This window comes from Ylistrum balloti, unplaced genomic scaffold (assembly GCF_031769215.1).
Source record: "Ylistrum balloti isolate Yb309-2 unplaced genomic scaffold, AGI_CSIRO_Ybal_v1 Utg369562, whole genome shotgun sequence".
NCBI classification, from domain to species: domain Eukaryota; kingdom Metazoa; phylum Mollusca; class Bivalvia; order Pectinida; family Pectinidae; genus Ylistrum; species Ylistrum balloti.
The window spans coordinates 1108342-1114341 of NW_026781862.1; positions in this window are offsets into that span (position 1 = coordinate 1108342).

Genomic DNA, 6000 nt, shown 5'->3' on the forward strand with positions numbered 1-6000 from the left:
CTGTTTTAGTGAAAATTTGTTTGAATCGGTCATGAGAAGGTCAGTTTGAGTGGACTTCATGAATAGATTAAATAAATACGTTCTTTGTGCTCCAAAGTAGGTTTCTTCGCATCTGATAATTGCTTAGTATGTTCCTCGCACATCTAAGAGCCTGTCACATCATTGATTTAGATAATATCCCTTCGATACTCTAATATTCAGTCATGTTTTATCACATAACCACCCAGGTATCCCATCATATGAGTTAGGTTTTAGACCATAAGTGAAATATAATTTAACGGTTCCCAAATGTTTCTATTGTGACGTCACAACTCTATGGCGTCGCAAGCATTATGACGTGAAAAAAAGATGATTAGAGAGAATATCGCCATTTAAAATTTGTAACAGTCTAATAACTGCTTTCGAGAATGTTTTCATTTGCGATCAACTGAATGTTACATTCGTTTCCATTACATATACGATTTATGAAAATAGTCACGATTTTTTAAGATTAAATGATTTTTATTCACGGTGTTTCGTTTATCGTCGTTCGCCATCAGTCGACCGCCAACATTGTAAGCCTTTCACATCTTTCACCTCACAAGATCCTTAATTGTAAATTAATTCAGATCTACCTGAAATGATCCAGAGACGGCCCTGGTCACGTGTTGCTATTTTTCGGGTAAGTCTTAAATCTGATATATGACAACCATAGTCATCATCTTGAAAGCCACAGTTTAAACTTCTTAGTTCCACTGGTGTCATTGGACTAAAATTCTCGGGGACGGTAAGGGACAGATATTGACAAAGTCGTTATAATTATTTTCGTCTGCAACAAAAAAATTGATATGGCAACCACGACGACCATTTTGGAAGATGACTATTTTGGATGTGTTATTTTGAACGATTTCCATCAGTGGGGTCCCCAGATGTCCGGTCGCGTGATGAAATAAGTGACAATGTTGAGAAGCTGTATATTGAATTGTTTCAATAATTTGATAAGTGTTTCAATGTACCAGCTTTTATTGTAGTAATTAAGAGGTGCTCAGTAAAATGGAAGTTTATGTAAAATCTGTTTATGAACGGATTGTTTTTTATTAGATAGCACGTAAGTCCCACCCCCTCATAAAAAAGGAAAAACCTAACACAAGTGAAGCGGGCTGCGGAATTTGCGTTCTGTCTTTGTAACGTGTCTTTCATCCTCCTTAAAACACATCCCTTTAGCCTTGGTGTTGTGCCCAGCTAAAGACATTCGACGTTCGACAATGATAGAAATGACAAATAAATTCAAATTATAAACCAAAACCAGTTTCTATCATACAAGTTTCTCACTTACTTTTGTATACCAATACGAACACAACTTCTACAGCACTATCATCGAATGCCTTTTAAAATCACTTTTCGTCCATGGTGCGTCCGTTCCACCAATAAAGAATGATTTTTGTTACCGCTGTTTCTGCCAATTACTACTCCAGCGATCTGCTCGAATCTTTATGGACACGTTCAGTATTCGTCCTAATTGTACATTTCGAACGTCATTGGCTATTCAAGATGGATATCAGCCACAATTTTGAAATTTAATGTATGTTACCGCTATTTCCGAAGATTATTGACGTGTTCAGTTAAGATCTTTGTTATGCATTCAAGACGATCTTTAGCTGCCATTTTGAATTTTAACATTTAAAGTTTGTTACTGATATTCATTAAGAACTAATGATGTGATCTGTTTTTTTTTATACTATGAACATTCATATTATGGGGCCATATTGGATATCTAAATTGGCTGCCACCAGCATTTTCAACATTGACACGTAAAGTGTGTTTCTGCAATGTATGCATAGCAGTGAAAAAGATGTTCATGATTGGTCCTAGATTTGCATGCTACATTTTGAGCATCATAAGATATTCAAGATGGCTGAAAATGGTCATTTTGAATTTGGGTATTCAAAGGAATTTTATTGTATTTTATTAAGAACTGTGAAAGAGTTCTTGAAACTAAGGGATAAGTATGGGTATTTATTGTGCCTGCCGTGTAATCATTGGATATTCTAGATGTCCACTACCAGTCATTTAGAGTTGAATTATGCTCTAGATGCCATGGTTACATTACATTTAAAATTTTTGAAACAAAGCATCAGGAAATTTTGAATATTGTACCACAAAAATCCATTAATGACAAAATCGTAATTACATTTAAAAGGAAAGAGAACATGGATTTTATGTTCAAGGATGACGATCACGTGATCAAGATTTATCTCTGATTTTGTTTTAAGAAAATAAAGGGAAAATTATACTGGATGTTAAGTATTAAATCTGTTACTGACAAGAAATCAAGTTGGTAGAAATGAAGGACAGGTCTGTCTTTATCACAGGAGACAGGCTGAATTACGATCTCAGTGCATCCAACAATGCATCACCTTTTAGACTTGTTTAACTAATCTAGAAGATTCAGACTTCTGGGTGTTTAGAAATATACAGTCTAAAACAAATTGCATCATATCAATATTTTGACACGTGTAAAATGTAGTTTATCTGTATCAGGACATCAAGACATGCATATGCATAGTTTATACTGTGTAAAAATATCTGGGTCAAAGTATTTGAATTAAAGGTGCTACCCACAAAAAACAGTATAACAATCAAAGGAATTTTATTTTCTCATATAAATATTTCATATAAACTGACAGAAAGTCTATACATCTTTGTACTCACCTGGTAAATTCACTGTTATTGCAGGTGTGTGCTTTTCTAATACTAAAGTATGATGTGTTGGATTTTTTATTTAGCACAAAAGCCCAATTTTATTTTTACATTTCTTAGAAAACAAAAACAAAGTTAGGAATATACAATATGGCTTTTTCCCTCCTGTTTACTTTCATGTTATCAAACCCCCATAAACGTCACGCAAGATTTATTCTTTATAATGAAAAAGTAAAAACAATGTAGTGAGATAGACTATCTAAGCAGTCACAGAATTTATAATCTTTCTCCTGTAAATATCAAACCAAATAAACTGAAACTTATAGAAGATCAGAAAAGATTTATAAACTACACTGTGAGGTAGTGTGACATTGTAACATCATTATTAACGCTGTGAAGACAGAAATTATTCATTAATTACAAGAAATGTAAAATATATTAACAATTACAAAACTCTGCAATTTTTTTTTCAGAAGTACAACTTGAAATAATCCAAACTGGATTGGAAGCTATATATAAATGATATACACAGTTTGTTAAATGTCACACCAAACAAAATTAAATCCAGACAAATATCCATCCAATATATTTAGCAGGACAAAAAATTCAAAAGTACAAACATTAAACAAAGTGCAACATCAAATCTAGAATAATATAAAAAAAATTACAAAAATAAAAATGAATTTTGAATTAAGAAAACCTAGAGGACCAAGTGGCCATATCAATCACCTGCTTTGTAAATGTCATGGACATCAAGAGGTCAAGGCCAAATTAATGGCAAGTGAACCAAAACTGAAAGTTAAGTATCTTAAGAATCTTTTTATCTTAGTGACTTACAAAGGTAGTCAAGATATAATTTCTTTAAATAAATCCTAAACTTCTGATAAAAGAAATACATGTACATCATGTAGTATCTTACGAGGTTTTTAACACTTCAATGAATCTTGAAACAATGGAGGAAAGTACCCTACTAACATTTCATATAGAGTTTCATATTACAGAGTATGATGCTTTGTTCACTGAAGCAGAAAATAATTAAAAAATACTTAAACTTCATTGACCTGTGCAAATCTCATACAATCATACAAAGCTGGTTTGTGCTGATATAATAAATTAACCAGATGAAGAGTTGATTAAGTAATGGAAATCGTTCAATTGTTTCATTGAAAACTATTGTTCATTTAGAACTGGACGGATTGAAGTATTATTAAGCTAATTAGTGTTTAGCACCTTGAATTAAAAATGCTATCTGATTTTTATCATGTGTATCTCAGTTCATCTTATTCCTTAAGACAACATACAACATCCATTTTAAGTACTAGAAACTATGGTGTTTCAAGCAAAATGTTTGATTCCATATGTACGAATATAAATACATGTCTTCTCTCACAATTAAATAACAAAGTCTCCCTCTCACACACATTGAATATTTAAACCTGTCTACAATATTGTACAGAAAATAAGGTTGAAATCAGATGCATTATTTACAAAGACTGATGATAAACTTGGAATTAATCACTCATCAGTGTGAAATCATCAAATAAACCATTTTTAATGTCTGTAGTCAGCCGTCAAACTTGATTGTGCGATACAGAATAGGATATTCTAACTAAGGTAGAACTAATATGACTACAGTTCTAATATCACTAAACTGAACAAAAATATGTCTCAAACATCAAACATAGATGTGTTGATGTTATGATTGTAAATAGGCTGTGATAATTACAAAGTGATTGTGTAAGTTAGATAAAGCACTGGGGTTATATTTGGTTGATATCCTTCTGTGGGCTGGCGAGCTTTAACATCATGACACTACATATTTAAGGTATCATCAACATTTGTGAGTTAAAGCCAGTGGTATCAAAGTCATATTAACAGTTATCATGTTAAAAAAAAAAACTCATCGAAGATAAACTTTGTCAATCTTCTTGATAATTCACAACACGACATAAAAAAAAAAACAAACATGAAAATTAGCACCTACAATTTTTTACAGTACTTATCCAGCATATACCCATAATATCATTCAGCAGAATTATATATTTTAATTCACTGTTCAGTAATAAGCCCATGCCCTAACTTTGAATAAGAAGTATCAAACTGTTGATCCCTAGGCTTAATGCACGATAACTACAGTGATTTGTGGATTTCTATCGAATTGGATAGAAAATTTAACTTAATCAAAAAGATCTGTATAAAATTGAATTTGCTGTTTTGAACAATACCGGTGAATTAAGACTTCAATTATTCATTTTTCTGATATACCCTTGATATAAGTAATGAATTCCAAACAGAAGATATGCCTTAGGTTTTTACAGAAACATTTTCAACATATTCAGGATTTTCAGTTTTAAATGATTCTGAAGTAGGAGTTCAAATTTTGATGGTAAAATTTTAACAGAGAAATCCTTCAAAACAGAACCAACATGTGTATGTAACATTGGTGCCAAATATAACTGGCAATTTGTTAATCCAGTGGCAATGTTGATATCATTATAATGTTGATTCTATTGAAATGTTCATCCTATTACAATATTGATCCGATGTAGATGGTATTGTGAATCGGCGTCAAAATACATGTACCACAGTGGTGAAGTGAACTGCAGGTCATGGCCATGGTAAAGTGAAGCCCCCTGCCTCACCCTGAATTTCCCTACCCAACACATATATTTTTGTTATTTGTGTGTTTTTATGATAGAATCAGGGCATTTAGAAAAAGAATTGGTGCCAAAAATTTAACTAGTAAGAAAATAGTGTAATGCTTCACTTTACCATGGTCATGGTGAATGAACCCCCTATAATGGTGAAATGAACAGCGTTTACTTCACCATGGGCTTCACGTTATCATACTACATCAGCTGCAACATTGATCATGTTATAATGTTGTTCATATTAAAATAATGTTCATCATGTGTGTGATCCTATGACAATCTCTATAAATAGACATTGCTTTAATGATACCATGAAAAACTCACATGTTTATATGTTAAAACCTGAGACACATTAAATAATGAAAACTTAATATCAAATACAGTATCTGATAACAACATCCAGCTTTGACATTTTATCTATACTTTATCTTCTAATATTACATCTTTTAAATGTTAAAATATTTTTCTTTTTATCTTTTTTGCTCATAACGTAGCCATGTATGTTTTAAATTTTCAACATTTTTTCCACAGCTTGATTTTAATCTGCATAAGCAAGCTGTGAAAGAAGTAAACAAATATTGGAATTTTCTAAAAGATTTCCCTACATCTATCTACAATTAAATGGCAACTTCATAAGAATAAATAGAAGCATATTGATATAAGGGATTTG